General features: G+C 31.1%; 1 pseudogene; it reads right to left on the bottom strand.

Moving 5' to 3' along the window:
• Positions 1–18,122: 18,122 nt before the first annotated feature.
• Positions 18,123–22,487, bottom strand: LOC149555838 (putative disease resistance protein At5g47280; annotated as a pseudogene).
• Positions 22,488–23,881: the final 1,394 nt, after the last annotated feature.

The raw sequence follows: 23,881 nt of genomic DNA on the forward strand, positions 1-23,881 counted from the left end.
AGCATCGTTTCCATAGGAATTGTTCATTTCATTTCATCAGAAAATATATTATTATTATTTCTAGGTTTCGCTTTTCGTTCCCCGTTTCTCTAGTATAGAGAACGAGTTATTACCAGTGTAAAATTCATAATATTCGTATTGGGGTACAACGGGATGTTTTGGACAAGTTTTTGGGATGGCAACAGCGGGTCTCAATTTTGGAGGGGATGGTGACAAGGTCATTGATCATTTAACATGGTAACATATTACATATCTATTAGTAACATTCAAAAATTAAAATTCAAATAGATATTCAAGTACTTATCCTAGTTGCACCATGGTTGTAGAATGGCAGAGGTTGGCGTAGTCCAATGCTCCAAGTATCTGGCGTGGTGATGTCTCGGGATGGGTACTTTGAGGTTTAGGGTGGAGTCCACATGTTTCATTGGTTATTACATTAAGCAATAAGATGTTATTGAAACACCTCTTTCACAAGGTATCGATCATCTCATTTAAGGTTTTTTTTTGTTCAATTTTTTTCCATTGTCATTATGGTTTTTTAGACATTCAAAAATTTTAAATAATGTTTATTCAATTTTGATTTTTTCACGGCCGATATTTTTTTTTAAATCTATGCTAATTTTTCTCAAATTTAGTGCTTTTATTATATTTTTCCTCAAGAAGAGGGCCTTCAAAAACATTGCCAAAGTGTTAAAAATAATGATTGCAATCATTGATTATTAATCTCCTATCTTGAAAGATTATTTACCTCTCAAAAACTAATTCACAACCAAACATTAAACAACAACACAATTGCAACTTCACAAATATTCTGCAAAAAGAAATTTGAACACGATGACACAATATTTTTGGACAAAATTTTTCCTGGAAAAACCTCTAAGGGAAAACCAATTCTTCAAATGAAAAATATATTAATCTTCAGCAATATAAGAGTTACAAAAGAATTTCTTGCCTCTCACTGGCAAAACTCTGACAAACTCCCAATATCTCCCATTGATATCCCCCACTATTATCCCAATGCTAACATTGTGCCCTTGTCCCACTGCAACATTATTCTCTTTCATTGTGAATGCATTTTCTATCACTGCAAATGATTTCACAAAATTTGATCAACTACTTGATTTGCTAACACTACAAATACATTTGTTATTGCTACAAATGTGTCTTCAAGACTTGATGATTACAAATGCCCCCTAGCCCTCCTTTTATACTACTCTCTTTGAAAAGAAAATAATCAATGCCATTAGCTGAGATAAAATAAATCTTAACAACCATAATTAAATTGGTTGTAAGAAATTAATAATTAAAAAATTATTTAATTAACCAAGGTTCTCGGTAAAATAAGTAATTATTTAATTAGGACTGGACAACTTTCTCACTACAGAAATTAACACTTCCTCTTAGCAATGAAGTTGTTCTACATGATACCCAACTTATCCCTGAAGAAGATGAATTTAGCCTTCCCCAATGCCTTAGTCAGAATTTTTGCTACCTACCCATCTATACGTATGCATTGTAGCTGAACAACCTATCTATGTACACAATCTCTAATGAAGTAATATCTAATGTCTATAAGTTTAGAACTATCATGAAACATTGGATTCTCAAACAACTTGATGCAACTCTGATTGTCATAATGTATCACAGTAGTTTCAACTCTCTGACCAAAAAAGGCTACTAGCAACTTCCGAAGCCATATAGCTTCACTTGTCACCATGCTAGCTGCAACTCTGATTGTCACAATGTACCACAGTAGTTTCAACTCTCTAACCAAACAAGGCTACCAAAAACTTTTGAAGCCATGTAGCTTCACATGTCATAGTGCTAGTTTTTATGTATTCTACTTTTACTGAACTTAAAGCCACAAACCTTTGTTTCCTACTGAACCAAGAAACAACTACTAATCCCAAACTGAAAAAACACCTTGAAGTTGTAATGTCTTACCATGTGACCCAAAAGAAGTTAACCTAAAGTTTTGCTAAGTTTGTCAAACATTTTTTTTTAAAGTTAAAGATAATAACTTAACAACAACAGTTACAACATAGCAGAAGCAATTAACATACATCAACAACACATAAACAAGTTACAACTCTTAAGGTTTCCATGACGTTGAATCACATTTAAGTTTAATTAATAATAAATCTAGTATATAATAAATCCACATCAAATAATAGTATACTAGTATGAATCCATTTAAATAATATACAATTATATATGATGCCACTTGGCAATAAACAAAATGCACAATCATCCATTGTACATGCCATAGGGTATGAAAGGCTGAAATAATATACATCATGAAATAAATTGCATCATCTCTTAAGATCTTATAAAATCAAATACAATACAATAGTACAACCATCTATCATAGAAATACAAGAATAGATAGAAAGGAACATCTGGACAAACACATCCACTAGCAATATTTGACAGTCCGATCTCAATGGTATAAGAAAAAGTACTACCACCCGACCTCGTGGAACCCAAAAAGGCCCACTCCCACCACGCTGAGGAGATAGTCTCAAGTCCCAAACATGATATCAAACTCAATAATCAAATCCAACATCTAGGTTCAAGGAATCACCTAAAAGCAATCTAACTCAAAGGTACCGAGACACAAGTATCAACTAATCATAGAGGTAACATAGACACGTAAGAAATCTACTATGCAAGTGGGCAAGTGTCATCGCATGAATCAATGCTAGAGTTACCCTAGCAATCTAACTTGACCTCGGCCCCCTAGTGACTCTATGCGGCACTAGTATCCTTTCGTACTGACAAGGCATACTAACAATTCATGGTCAGAACCAAGCGTCCTCTCTACTCCCATCCTAGTCTATACTAGAACTCGAGGCATGGGCGAGGAAATACAAAGACTCTTATTAGGTTCATTTTATTCCCATTTATTGTAATGTTTTCACTTATTAAACAACTTACAATGGGTTACCCTAGTAGTCACTTTGGGCCCTCACCTCCATTGTAAGCCACTTCTCGACATGACATTATAAATAACTTACTCTAAGCTCAATAAAATCAAAAGATCACAAAAGACCACATACCATACATCAGATCTTAAACAAGCAACTACCAAGTACTAAAACAACACTGATCATAATCATAGATTCCACCAATACGATCATCCTAACGGGACTGATCCCAAAATCAAGTATACAGAAACCAATCCATGTCATAACATGACATCACCAAGAACAAATCATACAAACACCTCAGTCCTATAAAAGCAACTGGAAAGCAATCCAAATACAACTGATCGAAGACTCAAAGGTTATATTAGATAAGTCACACCATTCACCTCAGTTTCACAAAAGAACATTGGAAAGCAACAATCAATGCATCAAAACATCTCATAGAGCATACCAGACACATTATTGTGGTTGAGTATAAAAGATCAAGATCAAAACATCATCATGACATCACAAAATAGAACTCTCGAGCCTCTGGTAAACATCTTGACTGGCCAAATCTAAGTCAAACCCGAAAACCCAAACACCAGTAAATCACACGTTACATAAAGTGCATACAAAAGAGAATTTCATAATTCATTAGGTTTTGAAAACCCTAAAGTTCAATATTTACTAAAAGTTTTTAGATTAAATCACAAACAATTCTATAACAGAAATCAATTTTCTCAAACAAGAGTTTCAACCCAAAGAACTTCTGAAAATAGAAACACAACAGACATGAAGAAGACATGAATTTGAAAAATGAGCAACTACTGCACAAACCCACATTATCCTACATGGATATGATGCTAAAACAATGAACGCACAAACACACAAGAATCTTCCTTTTCCTTCAAAAACTCTATTTTCAAAAATTGGCTCCTGCAAACCTATGTATCTAGAAATGAGCTCTAATTTCTTTAATAAAAAGTTTTTCCCCTAAATCAAGGCTTTGATCATGCAATCATGTGAAAAGCCTTTGTCTTTAATTACTATATTTTAATTTTCATGCACACACTTTATGCAATTTAATTAAAATAAACTTTATTAAATTAAAGCTTTCTCTCCCTTATCAAATCATGGGACGATTTTTTCTATAATATTTATTAATTTAACTAATAATATTATTTAGAATTTATTAAAAATAAAACTCCTAAATAAATTATTATCAAATTAAATAAATATAAATACGCATAAATTAGAACTTTAATCAAATCTTTTAAACTTAATTCTTTCATGCACATTTAATAAACTTTTTAATTAAAATATTCTTTTCCTCCACTTATTAATTAGTGTAAGCACTATTTAAAGCATAGTTTATTATTTAAATTAATAAGAATAATTAGCGCTCATTATTTAAATGCAACTCTAATTTAATATTTATTAATTAAATAATCATAATAAAATAATATTTAATATTTAATCTTTTAATCTTTTAATTCTATTTTTATCCAGCTTCTTAAATTAGACTTTTAAACTGAAGTACATATTTAATTAATTTCTAATTAATTTAAAAACATCATATTCTAATCTTTCTTGAACCAATTTTCTAAATTTAGACTTTTTATTTAAATCATAAATTTAATTAGCTTTTAATTAATCAAATATTCACATATTCTAATGTTTCTTTTTAATCAAATAATATTTATTCCTCAACTAATAATATTATTTAGAGTTTATTATTAAAATAAAACTCTTAAATAATTATTTTAAATGGAATAAATATAAATATGCTAAAATTAGAACTTTAATTTAATCTTTTAAATTGAATTATATTATTTAATTATTTTTTCAATTAATTAAATATTGAATTTTCTGTATACAATTTTCATGCAACAACTTTAAGCAATTTCAATTAAAATATATTTATTAAATTAATTTTTTTATCACTTTAATTAACCATGAGACGTTTTTGATATCATATTTATTAATTTAACTAATAATATTATTTAGAGTTTATTAATAAAACTCCTAAATAAATTATTATTGAATTAAATAATCATAAATATGCCAAAATTAGAACTATAACTTTATCTTTAAATTTTATTCTTTTATTTAACTAATTCACGAGACATTTTTAATAATATATTTATTAACTTAATTAATAACATTATTTAGAGTTTATTATTAAAATAAAACTCCTAAATAATTATCATTAAATAAAATAAATATAAATACATCAAAAATAAAACTTTAATAAAATATTTAAATTTATTTTTTAATTTAATTAATCCACGAGACACTTTTAATAATATATTTATTAACTTAATTATTAATATTATTTAGAGTTTATTATTAAAATAAAACTCCTAAGTTATTATTGTTAAATTAAATAAATATAAATACGTCAAAATAGAACTTTAATAAAATCTTTAAATTTAATTCATTTATTTAATTAATTTCTCAATTAATTAAATATAATTGAATATCAAATTTATTTATTATTTTTTTAAAAAATTAAATCATTAAATTATATTTTAATTTGATTTAATTATAACAGAAAATCACCACATACCCATAAAACAAAAAATGACAACTCAACTGAAGGCAAAGAACACTTGAATCAAACACCAGGGTCAAAATCACAAATTCACGTCACTTGACAAATTCGGATCTGTCAACTAACTCAAATATTTGTCCTATTTTCTAGGATAATTATCTTAGGGTTTAGGATTTGGACTCAAGAGTTATATCCCCACTTATACCATTGAAATACTATGATAAGGTGCACTCATCTTGGCAATTCAGGGAAGTCGATACCCGATACCTATAATCTACATAAAATCCACACATGTACAAACACAATATTCTAAACTAAACAAGCAATGGTAGGAAGTGGTTCATCGTGCCGATTTCGACTAGCAGGTGACTATGACTCCCTTCCTCAACCACATCAGAAACATCAAACATAAAGAAAACATACACGCACACCATACACATGCAACTATGGGATAAGTATCCCTAGAAACTGCATAAAAATCATTCGTCTAACTAACATCATTCAATAACTAAAATAATTGGCACTAAGTACCTCAATATATATATATATATATATATATATATAGATAGATAGATAGATAGATAGATAGATAGATAGATAGATAGATAGATAGATAGATAGATAGATAGATAGATAGATAGATATCAACTGAATATGAAATACAACTAATCAATTCCAATAATCTAACACCGCTAATCATAAAACATAATAATAGAACATGCCTAAAAGAATCCAATCAAAACAAATCAAAAAAGTCCCATACTCAACTTGATGTTTTGCAACCTCCTGATAACTGGAAGGCTCATTGTCTATCAATTGATTAACTAATGCCACATAGTCATTGAACTTGGATGGTTACCTACATTGTATAGTACTCTTCCTAGGAGATCCCACAAACTCCTGAGTATCCCTTTGTGCCTCTTGAACCTCATGGTTCCTATTGCCAACTATAGAGGATGAAATATCAACCTCTAAGTCTTCTAGATGCTTTTCCTATTGCACATGTTACTCCATACTCTGTGAATCTTCACCACCTAAGTCTATGCTCGTATTAGTAACTATACTTCAGCTTTGTTACCCTTGACTAGAGGTCTTGGAGCTTCTATTGGTTGCTCACTTTGATCATCTAGAAGCAAAAATGTGGACCTTCTAAATATCTTGTCCTCCATGAACTTAACATCACGTCTAACTATAATTATTTTGATCCATAGATTAAAAATCCTATATGCCTTTGAGGTTTCATTGTACCCAACAAAGTACCCCCTCTCTATTGTCTGATCTAACTTGTTACGTGTATCACCTGGAATATGAGAATATGTCAAACTCTAAAATATTCTAAAGTGACCATCATTTGGTTTCTTTCCTATGAAAGCTTCCTCTAGTATCATCTTCCCTAGCACCTTGCGTTGAACCCTATTCTTAATGTAAAGTGTTGTACTACATGCTTTTGCCCATTAATAGTCAAGCATGTCTTGGTCATGTAGCATAGCCCTTGCCACCTCTGATATAGAATGGTTCTCCCTCTCAGCAACTCCCTTCTATTGTGGATTGTAAGGAACAATCCACTCTCTCTTGATTCCTTCCTTAGTACAGAACTCTTGGAAGATGTTTCCTTTGTACTTGTCACCATTGTCTGACTAAAAAACCTTTATCTTCTTTCTGTCACATTCTCCACAAGAGCCTTCAACTCTTAGAATCGACTAACAACCTCATCTTTGGTCTTTAAGAAGTATATCTAGGTCTTCTTAGAGAAATCATCAATAAAAGAAACATAGTACTCATATCATTTGAGAGACTTTATCGACATCAGTCCACATACATCTAAATGCACTAGATCAAGAACACCCTCAAATTTGGTATCGCTCCTTGGAAATGATGCTTTCACAAACTTTTCCAACACACATCCCTTGCATACATCATCATGCTTTGTGCTCACCTCTATAACACCTATCACTGTCTCACAAAGAAATTTAAGTGCTCCACAATGAATATGGCCCATCCTCCTATGTCATAACTCTCAAAGATCTCTAAGATTATTTCTACTTATGAGTGCCTTAGGAGTATCAAACTACAACCTATAAAGGTGACCACTCCTAATTCTAATAGTTATGGGTGATTTCCAATCCTTATGCTTAATCAACACATGAGTCCCTCTAAAGAGTACACTATACCCCTTATCTTGAAGAGCATATATAGAAATCAGGTTCATACCTAAGCTAAAAACATGCAACAAACCATGAAGTGGAATTATCTTTCCATTCTCCCTTTAAAACTAAGCAATCCCTTTCCCAACTAGGTTGAGTTTGGACAAGTTTCCCATAGAAATCTGGATATTGGTGTTCTCCTTATAATTGGAGAAGTACTCTCTAACTCGTATCACATGACATAATGCCTCATCTATATATCGAAAACACTGTGAGGTTGAACTAACCAAACAAGCTATGAGTGCAAACTCATCTTCCATTCTACTAGCGAGTTCTTTTGCACTTGTTGAAGTTGCTACCCACTTCTTTGCCTTCTTCTTTTTTGAGCGATCACTGACTTAGTGACCATACTCATGACAACCAAAGCACTTGACTTTACAAAGTTCCTTTTTCTTCTCACTTTGTGAATTGGATCCTTTGCTAGACCCCTTCTTTTCTTTCCCTTTTCCTGCTAGGGCAACACTTTCATGTTCCACCTCATTTTTCTGTCTCTTGTTGGCCTCATTGACAAGACATAGTCTAAAATCCTCTTGAGTGAAATCAATCCATAGTCGATCCCAACTTGATAAGGTGCATCGTCCACTAATAACTTGAACAAAGACACTCCACTACTTAGTAAACCCATTTAGGGCTATTCTCACTAGCTCGTCATCACTAAGACTATCTCCAACAAATGTTAACTCATGGGTAAAAGCACAGATCTGTGTCACCGTTTGTGATACAAAAACCTGTTTTGGTCAAATCTCATTTCTCTATCAAAAATCAATTAAAAAAATAAACTAAAAATACCCTTTTATAGATCTCAGAGTCAATATCATCATTATATAAATTTTTAAGTGTTTTGATTAGTTATAATATGTTATAATCTCAAAATATTATAAGTCGATATTTCAACATTTTAGAATATGCTCTCTCAAAAAATGAAAAAAATAGTAAATCATATCAAAAAAATAAAAAAATTATATTTATCACTAGAGGAGAGAATCCTCTTCACAAATATGTAATTTTTTTTTAAGAAGGTATAGATTTGATAGGGAAGTTTTGACAGGAGGAAAAAACTATTGGATTCTGACAATGTCGAACTTGAGTATTTATAACAAAGAAAATATACATCAAAAAAAATTATTTCTTTTTTTGTTCACTAGCTGTACATGTCATCTATAAAATATTTTCAAATCAAAACAAAAAAAGATGATTTTCACATACTTGTTTGGCGGGAACTACATCCTATATTTTTAATAGTTAAAAAAGGGACTTCAAAATAAAATAAAATGAATAAATTCTTAGTAAAAAACTTATAAAAATTATAGGCATAAAATTCATACAATTCTACACATTTCATCAGTTTACATCATCTTCATATTTTAAACACAAATACCATTTTTTTTGTCATTAATGTTGAACTGTCACATTCTGATATCACATTTTATTATAAAAGGTGACACAGGTTTGTACTTTTACCCTCATCCTTGACAAGTCTAATCCTGGTGAGGTAACTTGTGACATCTTCTCTTTGGTTCATCAGGGTATTCTTCAACTTTTCTCTAAGAATCATCTTCATGTTGGTGGTAGCATTCTGATACATATTCAAAATGGCACCCCACATCTTCTTTGATGTATCTAGCTCTAAGATATGTGGAACAATATGATCCTTGACACCATCAAGGATTATCGTCCTCACGTTGGCATCGTCCTTCTTGTATGTTGCAAGTTGTGTTACATTTGTAGGTATAGGTACAATACTGCTAACATAATTGTTAATACCATTCTCTTCCAACAATAAAGAAAGTCTAGCCTTCCAGACACCAAAATTTGAGGCACCATCCAATCTATCTCGATCTCTCACAAAAGCTGAAGCTATCTTAAGGGATTAAAGCAATAATAAATCTAAAGAGATCAGGTTTTAATAAACCCTTAATTTCTTTACTAGGATAGATTATTTCTATGGGGGGTTGGGGTTAGCACCCCTGCAAGGTCCTAGGGTAGCACCCCAAGTGTGCTCCCTATCACATTACAGGGTGGGGTCAAGAGGTAATGCCCCCCAAAAAAAAAAAATGCCCTTATATTGTAAAAGGCATAGGCTACTATTTTTCTATTATTCTAGCACGAATTTTGTAAACAACAAAAGCTTGTATAAAAATGCTCAGGGTTAGGGATTTCATGATGAATGGTGATATTGTAGCTTCTTGCGGTGGTATTGATCTGTAAGGAATCATGAATCATAATTAAATTGTAATCACTGGATAATAATAATATTGGACTTCTTGTTGCTGGACATAGCCCAAGGATTGGGTGAACCACGTTAACTCTTGGTGTCTTGTGTTCTCTTTTATGCAATCTACTATTTTTTGGTATTTGTTATATTTGCATGTAATTGTTATTTATGTCTGAGGTTAATCCTAACATTCTTTACCCTCAACATTGCTCTAATACTCTATGAAAAAGAGCTATTGTAATCATTGATTATTAATCTCCTATCTTGAAAGATTATTTAATTGTCGAAAACTAATTCACAACCAAATATTGAATAACAACACAATTGCAAGTTCGTAAAAATTATGTGAAAAGAAATTTGAACACAGTGACACAATATATTTGAACAAAATTATCCTTGGAAAAACTCCTAAGGGAAAGCCAGTTCTTCAGATGGAAAATATATTAATCTTCAACAATATTAGATTTAAAAAAGAATCCCTTGCCTCTCACTGGTAGAACTTTGACAAACTCCCAATGTCTCCCGTTGATATCCCCCACTACTATCCCAATGCTAGCATTGCGCCCTCACTTCCGCTATAAGATTATTCACTTTCACTGCAAATGATTTCACAAAACTTGATCTTCTACTTGATCTGCTAACAGTGCAAACACATATGCTATTACTACAAATCTGTCTTCAAGACTTGATCATCAAACTTGATGGTTACAAAAACCACTTAGCCCTCCTTTTATTCTACTCTCATTGAAAATAAAATAACAATTGACATTGGCTGAGATAAAATAAATCTTAACAACCATAATCTTAACAACTTTCTCGCTACAAAATTTAACACTAGGGTCATGGGGAATATGAGGACCCTAGGCAATGTGAGGTAAAAGGCAGAGTTATCAAGAAATTAATAAAAGTTAAGGATTTGGGCATCCTTAAATCACTTCTATTTCTTTTCGGTACATGTGTATGTATACAATTTTTTTTTCACTAATATGGGGTCTAATTGTAGACACCCAAAAAATGGGCAGACTTGCAAATTTACATTTAACACGCTTATTATTCTTCTATTACTTATTAATTCTTTAATTATTAATTAATCATCTTATTTCTTCTATAATCAAATCTTTGCATCATTTAATCATTCCCTAATTTTAATTAAATTAATTAAATTTATTTAATTATTTAACCTTTAATTAATTGATCATTATCAGTTAATTAAATTCAATTTCCCACAATTTCAATAATAATTATTGATTTTTTAAATTAACTAATCTATTCCTCTTTATTAAATTAAATTTAATTTCATCTTCATTTCACATCAATTTCAATTTTAATTAAGCTGATAGGCTTATTGTGGGAGCTTTGCTCCTCAATTTGCTTTTTTTGCACGGAAATGTTGTAAGAATGGATGGAAATATTGTAAGACTTCACGGTTTTATGATTTCCTATCAATAATTTTGGTTATTTTATCTTCTGTGCCATAAGTTTATATACTGGTTTGAATTGCTTGACAAGTTTATCATAATAATAAGTACATAATGAGTAGTTACAAAATGTATGCATATAGATTATAACAAGTTTATATATTCGTTTGAATTGTTTGACAAGTTTCATATAGTAATAAATGCATAGTGAGCAATTACAAAATGCATGCATAATGATTATAGAGAAGTTGAGGAAGCAAATAGAAATGGTAATACATGCATGAAAAAAAAAATATGAACAAGAATAAATCATATTAGTTTTGTTTCAATTTATATATTATTCAAATCATTTTTGATAGCCTCGATTTGATTTGCAAATATATCCATTTCTAAATATATGTACTCATAAATCTGTGTTATTTATGAAAGATCTTAAAAATCTATTATTTTTATTATCAAATATAGTAGCAATGATTCATTTTTTTTTTCAATAAATCTTAAAAATAATAAAGATAGTTGATTTACATACACATTTTGATTTTAAAATTAAAAGATTAAATTATCTTAAATTAAAACTTGAAATTCATAAAGTAAATAGAATACAAAATTTTAAAAGATAAAAAAAGATTCCATTTGTATCTAGATTTTATATTTAGAACTCTTGATCAAGAAAAAGTATTGAATGTCAATTACAATTTGAAATTATATGCATGCAAAAATATAAAATAGAATACAAATATTTATATTGTTAAAAAATATATAAAGTTCGCATTAAGTCTAGATTTTTAGCTTTTTGGTTTTAAATTTAAGCTGGTTCATTTGAGAAAATTGAAAATATAATTTAATATAATTCTAATTTTTTAAATAATATATAAGGAAGAAGAAAAATTAAAATATATATATCTAGCACATATATATTTATATTTTTTGGATTTAGTAATTATTAAGATAAAAATAAAATGTATGAAAAAAATGTAGTTTACATATCTTCAATAGATATAGACATATTTCCTTTGTAAGTAGATTTTAGTTTTAAATTTGTAGTTTAATGTTATCATTTGATTTTTTACACAAAAATAATTTCAAATTTAGAAAAGTTTGTTATATACATAGATTACTTTCTATATTTTTTATAAATTCTAATACAAATGTTGGTTAGAGTATAAATATAAAATAATTGTTTTCTTATCGATATGCATGCAAAAGCATAAAATAAAGTAGAAATGTTTTTAAAAATCAATAAATATAGAAAGGTAAGATTTAAGTATAGATTTCAATTTTTTAGTTTTTAATTTATGTTGATTCATTTTGAGAAATAGATATAGAACTTTGTTTAGTTTTAAAATTTGAAATGATTTACAAACTAGAAGAAAAATTAGAATATATGTTATACAAATTTATTTCTATTTTAAAATAAAATCATTTCTATTTCTTAATTTAGTAAGTATTAAGATAAAAATGAAATGCATGCAATTAAATATTGTTTACATACCTTTAATAAATAGAGAGATTTTATTTGTATCTAGGTTTTAGTTGTAAAATTATAGTTTAATTTTATAATTTGAAATTTTTTACATTAAAAGGATTTGAAATTTAGAAATGTTTGTCATATATGTAAATTAATTTCTATTTATTTTTTATTTTCATAATTTTCACAATTATTTATTTATTTAAAATAAATTATTTTATTTTAATTTCAACATAATACATAATATAAGCATTTATTTACCTATATTATAATAATGTATTCTAAGATCATCATATTCTCACAACTTATAGAGCTATCCATTATGTAAATCGTAGCAATAACCATAATCTCAATCCTAACTATAATCATAATCCCAATTTTAAAAATAATCATTTTCCCAAACCCTTAACCCTAGGCTAAACCTTAATCCAAGCTTTAACCATAATGTAACTACAATGTGACCTTAACTATGGCTTAAACCTTAAACATAATCTTAATCCTAACTTAATTCAATATTGTCTATGGATTGAAAATTGTATTCACCTGCTAAAAATATAAATCCATCTATCTTAATAAATTAACCATTGACCTAAAATTAAGCTTTATTAAATCATACTTAGAAATTGAACCCTTACTCTAGAAATAACGAGTTTTCAATATTGTCCAAAATCTTCTCCAATAAATGAAGCTTTTAACCTAACTTGAATACTTACACATAAACAAGTTAACCCTAATCTTACAGTATGTAATTGATTTTAAGAATTGTTAGTGTACTATTGCATTAATCCTAAGTGATATTAAAAATTTAAGATATATTTAAATTATAATCCTAAATCTAATCTTGGCCCACTTGAAACATGTAACCTCAAACTTAACTCTAACCCTAATTAAATATTAAGTTAAATTGTAAACCTAATCTAATTATAATTCTAAATTTAACCATAATAGTTCTTTGTTTCCTTTCATTCAATTACACAAATCATTCCTATCGCTAATCATTGCAGGTACATAAATACGCAACTGCTAGTTAATTTCATCTTTGAAATCTAATTGAAGTTTTAATTCAATTAAATCTTCTAAAATATGAAAAATTAATTTGATGAGAAATTGAAATTTAAAAATTAGAAAATCTTCATAAACTGAAAAATCTATTATTTCTAAAAATTCAAAATTAGAAATGATTCTGAAGTATCAATTTTCAATTTTTGGAAACTTTATCTCTCCAAAATTGAAAATATCTCAAATTTTATCCTTTCTCTTTTTCAATTTAAAATTGGAAACTTTCCAATTTTTCCTCCAGTCTCTTTCATCCTTGTCCATTCATCATGATTTTCCCAAATTGATCTGCACCATTTATGGATTTCCAAAAAATCTATATAAACAATTCTCATATATCTTAATTTCATATCTGACTTTCAGATCGAACCTATGTCATTTTGCTATCATTTGAAATCCTATCTTTTTATCATATTTCTTGGAGCTCGGAGTCTAAGTGCTACCAAAATCACAGCTGTGTGCACACTTCATATGACCAAATAGAAGTAACAAAATCTTGGAGTATTTGATTGGTTTGCATATTTTATTATGTGATTCCAATTATTTAATGCTTCTTATTTTGTTGAACATTCATAGGCTCATGTTTGGTAGCTTATGTGATTTCATTATTAGATCATTTGGTGCTACTAATCCTCATTTATTGAGTGTGTATATTTAAGCCTATACACTAACTAGTTTTTTTATAGAGGTCTAAATAGAGAGGGGATTGGGGAACTTATGTCTAAACTAAAGTACAAATCATTTTTATGAAAACCTGAGCCTCCTATTGACACCGAGTTAATCTATATTTTCCCCAACACACTAAAATAGCCTAGTCGCTATAATATCAATATATTTTCACTTCCATTTATAGTTATAGTCTTCAAGTTTGTCAATCTACCAATCTCATAACTAAATTTTCAATAGCTAATCTATAGCTAGACTAGTGAGTATCTTCATTTTCCACCTGATTGTTGTACCCATGTAAACATTTTGGTCATGTTCATATGGCTTGCCACTTCCTCCCAAGTTGTTTTTGTCTGCATGATTAGTTTGATTTTATATGATTAGTCTGATGTTTTCATTGTATTTTATCTCTTGATCAGTCCATGGGCCTTTTAATGACTTGGTCAAAAATCCACCAATTATTTTGGTTCATCCAAGTTTTATTTATTCTATTCAACTTTCGTTCCATACAAGAATGGGCCACTTGTCAGATTTCATGATCTTTTTGAGATACCCTAGTACGTGAACTATAGCTACTTCTACAATTCGACAAGTACCCATTTTCTATACAGGGATCTCATATAAGATTTTAATCTTTAATCCTGAATCTACTCATGGTAACTTGCTTTTGAGTTCTTTTGTTTGCCTACATTTGAGATTCGATTTGTTGCTTATCCAAACATCCCATCCATAAAGCTCCATTGACATGACAAGTAACCCATGTTCTTGGATACCTGCATGTGTTTTGAAGAGTATATAGTGTTTTCCAACCTCCTTTATCTCTCTTCATCCTCTATGATTCCCAACTAAGATTTTATTATTTAAGATTAGTCCTATGCATAGGTATCCTTATTATGTCATGATCTCCGTGGAGCTCCACATAAGTGTGAAAGTTTGTATGTTACCACATTATGTTCCTTTTTAAGTGAAAAGATCAACATCTTGGTATGTTGACGTTTAGTTACATCCATGTTTCTTTTGAAAATAGATGTGTTCCTTTCAAATGGTCGAGCTTAAGCAACACACTAAACTTTGACTTCTTAGGTGGTTGTGGGCTCATTTCTTCCCCTTGCTTCATTTCAGTTTATAAAATAATTGTCATTAATGTTTGAGTTTGTACAATTTTTTGTTCCAACCTGTTCAATTGCATAGAGAAAAGCGAATGACATAAATGTTCATCTAACTTTCCACTGAGATATTTTCAAACATTTCCTACTTAATGCAGTGAATACAAGCCATGGGCGTCCTAACAATTCAGTCACATCAATAGTTTGGTTGGATGCCCTGTGGTCTCATGAAAGGGTGTAGTTACAGGTTGCAGGTCATGGTTTTGGTCTTTGCACAGAGTAGCATCTATCACCTTTTTAAATATGTTTTATCATGTTTTATTCATATCTGACTAATCTAGAAATTTGTTTCTATTACAGAGTAAGTATTATATTATATTTTATTAGGAAAATGATCTAAGGTAAGGTAAGTGGAGAGATAGAGGGGTACTGAGAAATGTTGTTGGTAAGAGAGACAATATTAATTAATAACAATCAAACTAGAGTATTGATCCAAGTCATAATCTAAGATTGAGGATGAAAAAAATGTTAGTGTATGAGTTGTTATTCTTAGAAGAAGCAGAGCCAAGGCTTTTATTCTCTAATCAGTTAGAGCCACAAAAATTTAATAAGTGCTTGCAAAGTGTGACAATAGGAGGGAAACAATACAAGAGAAAATGCACCCTCTAGTGGAAAATAACACTTGTGATTTCCTTTCATTTCTCCTAAAGCACTAAGCTTTTAAAAATCAATATACATTTTGATTGACATAAGAGGATAGGTAAGAAAAGATACAAAAGCAAATTGATTGCAGAAGGCATTGATCAGTACAAGGAAATTGACCAGGGTTCATAATTTTAAAATTAAAAATTTTGATGTTGAAAGAAGATTTATTCCAATTAAAAAGAGAGAGTTGCACAAGGAATTCGACGTCTTACCATAAGATTTGCTAATTGGGCCTCATATTAGAAGAAAGGACTTCTCAATTTTCAATTTACAATGGCTGGTTTTGGGTTGAGGCTAGAAAATCCCCTACCAATTTAAGTGTTGTTTGTAAAAATGATTTGATTTGAACACACATAGTAGATTTTGGGTAAGATGTAAGTCCCTAGAATAAAATGATACAGAAAATCCAGATTGATGGAGGCTATTTAGTCCTAGAAAAAATACGTTTAGCCCCTAACAAAAATATAACAATCGATAAGAATGATAAAATTAGTAAACATAAATATATTTTAAAAATAAATCATTTTCAATTTTGGACTATTAAGATATTTCTTTTTTTTTTAAATGAATTGTATGGCCTTACATTAATTTGCAAGGACTAATAACAATGTACAAAGCTTTCTAGAATAACAAAAAGATTAGCTCACCAACATTGAAATATATATATATATATATATATATATATATATATATATATATATATATATATATATATATATATATATATATATATATATATATTCCACTAATTGTCAAAATAATTTAAAAATGTTAATACAAAATTATAGTATACTATAAAATTAAAAAGTCAAATGTATTATTTATTGAAATAAAATAATAGTATATTAATTGTAAATGAATATATATACAAGTCCCTTATTCAATTAAATTATCAAAAGTAAAACAATATTATTAAATTTAGTTACATGATAATAAATTTAAAAACTATGTACCAATCAAAAAATTAAAAATTAAAAACTATCAAACATAAATATAGTCCAAATTGATTTTAATAATATGTTAAACTTTTTATAAAAGTGGTTCCTACTTTTAGAAGGATTTTCACGTCTGCCATACATAGAGTCCCACATCAGAATTTTTTTGGCAAAGGGCGTGATAGAAATTTTGCATGGAGTATTCATTTTTGTCCTCACTATGGATCTTCTTGTTCTCTTGTATCTTGATGATGGATCATGTAGTATGATCCAAAACATTGATGGTAAAAAAACTCTACACAATCAAATCTAGAAATTACGTACTTATACTGATGAATCATGTACTATGATAAAAAAACATTTATGATAAAAAACTCTACACAATCAAATGCATAAATTACATACTTATATTCATTCTATTTGTTCTCCACCATCTCCCAGATGTATGTTAAGGCTTAAGAATTTATAAATTCCTTTCCATTTGCTAGACCCAGGAAAATGTAATATGCAGAAAAGAAAAATTTTGATCTGCTAATTTCTTACTCTAGGAAGACATGTTAAAGTACGAGCGAAAGGATTTAATTGTTTCTCAGGAACAGTTTACCATGAAAAGAACATTGCAGCATGATCACTCGTGTGTCTGCTGTAGCTAGGGACTAAAACCCTTAATAATTTAAAAATTAAAACATATGACATAAATACAATATTGACGGTAGTGCTAAGCACTCTGTGATCCTGCCATAAGTTTAAAGTGCATAGATAGAACTCCAACCCCAATGACACAAATGGTCTTAATTTATAACTCCACTTCTAAAACTAGAAAGAAAATTACTCAACCCATGGTCCACAGTCACTGTTCACAATATAAATGATTGCCAGAGCAAAGTTATGTGTCGAGAAACTCTAAACTAAATGTTGGTTCTGCAATTATCACATTAAATGACTCACGAAAATGAGACCACTCTTTTTTCAATTGCTCGTCGCAGATCACATCTGACAAAGACGTAAGGCCATTAACCATTCTAGGAAGTTTCTTGGTTTTTTTGCAGTCACCCATGTTGAGAATTTTGAGTCTCTCCAACTTATTGAAGTCACGTGGAAGAGCCTCCAAGCCTTGACAAGGAAATGTAAATTTCCAAGTTCATAAATTGAGGCTGGTAGTTCTTTGAGATTCAGACAAGCAACTAAGCTCAGCACTTGAAGAGGTCCTGCAAGCTTCACCAGATTCTCAGGAATCTTGCGAAGTTGATGGCAATTTGTTATAGACAGTGTTTTCAGTGAAGTGAAATTGCAAATACCAACAGGAAATTCCTCAATATCCTCACAGCAGTCAATATTAATCTCTTCAAGTTTAAGCAGCTTTGAGCACACTTCAATGTCCAATCGTCCCTTATCAGTGCTGCAGAGACTTAGTGAGAGCTTCCTGAGATTTTCTAAATATTGAAAATAATCTAGATCAGGGAGAATAAATTTTTCAAGCCGAAGGCTCTTCAGTTGAACCAATGAACTAAAGGTTGACATGCCGTCAATTTTAGCCCTATAGGATTTCTGGTTGATTATGATAATAATTTTCAACCGAGAAATTTCCTACACAAATGGCGGAAGGAAATATTCATTTCCATCAAATATCAATACAAGAGCATGGGCCTCCAAAAACTCCAACTTAGGCCATTTATTCTCTTTCATTGGACCTGCAAAAGTATTCAAAACCTTTTAAAGAAGGAAAATATATATTTTGATGGGCCTCACTCATTTGCTTGAAGCCTGATACTTGTGAATATCAATAAACCAATTTAAAGCAATCAACCTGTGTGAATGGCAATAATCTCAGCGGCTTTTATATCTCCATGTGAGGGATCTTCCTAGCAAGAGAATGGAGATAATCTCAACCTTTTGCATATCTTGTCATTTTGGTTGTTGTCTCCAGATTCCGCACAATAAATAGCCAAACGCTGCAACATATCATGTTGAACTGAATATATCTCACAATTGTTGGGAAAGCAAGAGTTAAGATGCATTCAATCTTCAGTGAGACATCTTTTTCAAGTTCTCAAAATGAAGTAGCAACATCTCAATGATTACAAATTTTGAGTTGAAGTAAAAGGATTACATGTCCAAACTCCATTTAGATCATGCTGGAAGAAATGGGAGATTTATTCTTTCAGCTTGATGATCACTATCTATATCTTTTTGCTACATATTTCAGCGCAATTTCAACAAAAGAATCTAAAAGAAGACACTCACCTTGAATTATGAGTTAGCTGTACCAAATTCAAGAGCCTTCTTTTTTCGAGATCAACAAGAATCATCGACGCATGCTCTAGGCTTAAGTTGTGAACATGAATCCAAATATCAAACAAAGCATCAACAGGGATTTTTTTAACTTTAGGAAAAAATATCAGGTCCAAAAAGCATTTTTTTGTATCATTGTCCAGATCTTCTATGCTCAGTGCTAGGCGCTTGAGAACATCCTCTTCATAAGATCTAATATTGATTCGTCTTCCTTGTGAAAGCTGCCTTTTGGCATATTCCCAATATGCATTTTTACTGTATTTATGTAAATAACGTCCAATCACCTCCAATACAAGTGGTAATCCTAGATATATTGAACTAAATGAACCATGCTTCTTAAATTGCAAATACGGAATGGATAGCAGATCTACACAATATCAGCTTTGACTGGTTGTTTGTTGAACCATGCATCTGGAATGCTTTGTTGTCCAAAGGCCCAATAACAAAAGAGGGATAGATCATCTTCCTCTCCAAGGAAAGACATATAATGAGTGCTATCAAGGTGTATGGAATTGACACTCTCCCTGACTGTAACAATAATCTTGCATCCCTCTGCTTCAAACAACAATTCTTTGAGATTAACATTTGGCCCCACATCATCTAATATGACTAGAATATTTTCTCACTTAAGCCCGAGTATTTCTTGAAGAGCCTCATGAATGCTCTCACTCTGAGAATCAGGCAATGGTTGATCCCCAGTAATCATTTTCCATATGTTCTCAAGAATCGTCTTGTTATCTAGTAGCTGTGAAACTGTTTGAAAAATTATCTTGTCTCCAAAACGTTCTGAGAAGAAGAATGGAGAACATGAGGTCAGGGAAATCAGAAAAGAACGCAAGGGTCATTTCCAATAGATAGACAAGTATAAGTAAGGCCTCATTAGTAATTAATTAACAAACACAAATAAGTTTATTTGCTAAGTTGTTAATTCATTGAGTCTGAATCGTATTTGTGTTGTTTTTCTTCTCCTACTAAGGGCAGTTTTTTCTACGATGTGGTGGCCAATAAATTGCAAGGGTTGAGCACATATGCAGATTCGTAATCACCACAGCAATATATGAATTCTTTCAACTCTCCCATTACTGATGTCATTAGAATGCATTGGGAAGTAAGTTAGGACCAAGATATTTAAATTTGACTTCTTTTTTGAGAGGTTGACAGGCAAGTCTAATCACGATTCGGTGATGTTACCAATATACACAAGTGTGAACACAAAGAGCATACTACAGTAAGTGAGATCAGGTCTTATGTTCTAGTCTCCCTAGAAGTTTAACGTAGGATTGTAGCCAGGCTAAAAATCCCCATGCAACTTTGCCAACTAGACTAGAAGCTCTAAACACACCACTTCCTCATTGGAAACATTTTCTAACTTGTCATTTTGATATCAGAGGACAAGCCCACTTCCCAGTGAAAATAAAATCTATCCTAAGCATAAGTATTCCACATATTGGCCACTTTACTTGATAGTAAGGTCTTGATAGATCAGGGGCTCGAATGGATGGATCAAAGATGAGAAGGGGAGGATAGATGTCTTCATAGGAGTGACCAAACAGGATAGCTTAAGAGGAAGAGGAGAGCAGAGCAGAAAAGAGTACAGATTAACGGGAAGAAGAGAGGACTACATCAAGTAAAGCAAGATGATGAATAAATGCTCTTCATACGCATAAAAGAGGAGAGGAGGGGGTTATTGAAGGGAAGAGAGGAGATATGAATGGCCGTTAAGCTATTTAAGAAGAAGGAGAGGAAGAGGATATATTGAGAAGATGGGGGAGAAGATTGCATTGACATAAGAAAGTTGAAGATTGAATTGCCTTTAACCACTTCAATGAAGACAGAAGAGAAAGAGAGGAAGGGGAGAGGATTTCACATCAAAGGTGGAGGCATGAATAGTGTTCAGAAACTTCGAGGAGGCGAAGACAAATCGAGGGGAAGGAGAAGAGAATCCAGAAACCAAATTAAGGCATGAATCATTTTCAGGCACTGTGAGGAGGAGAGAATGGAAGAGGACTATCCAGACTTGTCAACAGGAGATGGTTCACACAATGAAGAGCTCATCAATAGTAGACGAGACACAATTAACAAATACCAGTGGAAAAGGATTCCCCTGCTTGAGTAACTGAGGAAGATTTCCATGCTAGAGCAGCTCCCTAACTTAAGCATGAGATTATATACTTAAAAAGGAGATTGAAACATAACCTATACATAGAGACCGCTACAAACCAGAGGTAAATTGTCTCGTCACACCATGGTTAAGGTTGTGGGTATGATTGATGTTTTGAATATAGGCTTATCTGAGTGCAATGGAACACATACAGTTCCTGCATCGAATTGCTAAAGTGATGCAAATTTTACCAAGCAGCGAAATAGGTTGCCAAGCACTTGGGTGAATATAGGCCAGCATTAAAATAGCCTCCTCTTCTCAAATCTAATTCCTATCAAATCCCAGACAATACAAAAACAAGTATTTAACAAAATTCCTTGATTTAGCACAAATTTTTGTGTGGGTGTGTGTAAATGGTTAACTTATGGTTTCAGCATCCCTCCCGAGAGCAACTCCCAAAAAATGCATTTTATGAGATTACTTGATTCAAGGAGTAAATATATGGTCTACTTACGTTGGACATTAGAATCCCTGTAGAGAGCAACAACCAAGGTTGTTTTGCCACTACTCGTAATTTCCATCACTCCGATCTTATTGAAATTATCTTCAAATAACTGCCTTTTCAAATCCCCTACTTGATTCTCCAAACCCACTATGTTTGGGTAGTTTCGGAATGTATGAGTCTGCAAATTAAGATGAGGGTTGCAAGCATAACAACACCTCGCTCACCCATTGTCCCAATTTTTGACAGCCTGAGAGAAGGGTATCGACACCCACATCAAGAGGCCTAGAGAGAAGCACTCTAACAACCTCTCCAATAGCTCCTTGAAAAAGCGCAAGAACATAGGCGAAAACCATTTTGTTAGCATATCGGGGGTGATTAGGACAGGCACTTATTTAGGGAGTGAGCAAGAAAATTTATAATTTTTCCCACATATGTAGGATTATAGTTTATAATTTTTCTTCAAAATCGAAGAAAAAGTGAATCATTTGAAGTGAATGGTAAAGGGAATGTAATTGACAGTGATGGGACATATAATTAATGCCAACTCACATTGCAAGTGTGAAGTGGAGGTGGTGGTGAGGATAGTAGACACTTCTCACCATTATGGAAATTAAAATTAGATCGATGTTTCATTTCAGGCATTCGACCCAAAATAAGACTTCCACCATTGATATCTAATCATCAAACGATATATTATTGTTTGGTACAACTCCACTGTGTTGTATTTATTACCCATTTCCATTTTGTAGTTGTTACGTAATACATTTTAATATGTACTTTTTTCCAAACGAGGGCCTTTCGAGATGAAGTCTAGTAGGCAAAAAATACCTTGATCAAATATCATCCAGTAAGGCATAAAATAGTCTAGATTTATATTAAATTGAAAAAAATGAGTACAATCAAGCTAGAAAATTGAAATAGTTGCATAACCTTATAAATTATATTCTATGAACATTTAACAAAGTACAATAACTTATAACTGTACGTATTATATGTTGTATATCCTATAAATACAAGTCCCAAAGGGTCTTGGTACCCCTTCTTATAGAAAATGAAGGGGTGCATACAAGCTTCAGTACCTTTGGTAACTAATAACTAATTTCTAGAATTTTCCCAAAAATTTTACAAAATGATTTGGGAAACAAATAATTAATGAAGTACTCACCACATAGCTTGAAACATTACCAATAAATTGTCAAGGTGTTCTATGCTTGCAGCATGTGGATTGAGCTTCTTTTGTCATCACAAATCATGAATTGCTTGGTCCAACACCTCCCTTTCTACCTCCTATTCTAGTTCATGTTGGTCACTGATATACCTAGGATAATTTATCTAGAGATTCAACATAATGTTCATCATGCTACTAATAATATCATACTAATCTTCTTTAGACTTAACCTACCCTAGGTGCACTATAGGGTCTGGTGCCTGTCCTTTTGGATGCTCATGAATATTAAGTCCTGAGATGCTCATCAAATTTCCCAACCGCAGTTGTTAATCTAGAGAAAACCTTGTGCTTTGTGTACACGTTCTCATTTTTCTCAGCAACTTGGTTTTATAAAGCATTCATTTAATGCCAAAAGGTAATTAATTGTCATGTTTCACATGCTTTGAAAACAATTTGTACAACATTCACCAATGTGTTACATTTGTTTGCATTAATAGCCATCAAATTGCCTCAATAATTATGTACCCTTTCCAACTAAGGAGAAAAATTGCCTCATTAATTATGTATTTTTTCCATTAA

The sequence above is a fragment of the Cupressus sempervirens genome, chromosome 5 (assembly GCF_028749045.1).
Source record: "Cupressus sempervirens isolate cs-2001-9-10 chromosome 5, ASM2874904v1, whole genome shotgun sequence".
Lineage (NCBI taxonomy): Eukaryota > Viridiplantae > Streptophyta > Pinopsida > Cupressales > Cupressaceae > Cupressus > Cupressus sempervirens.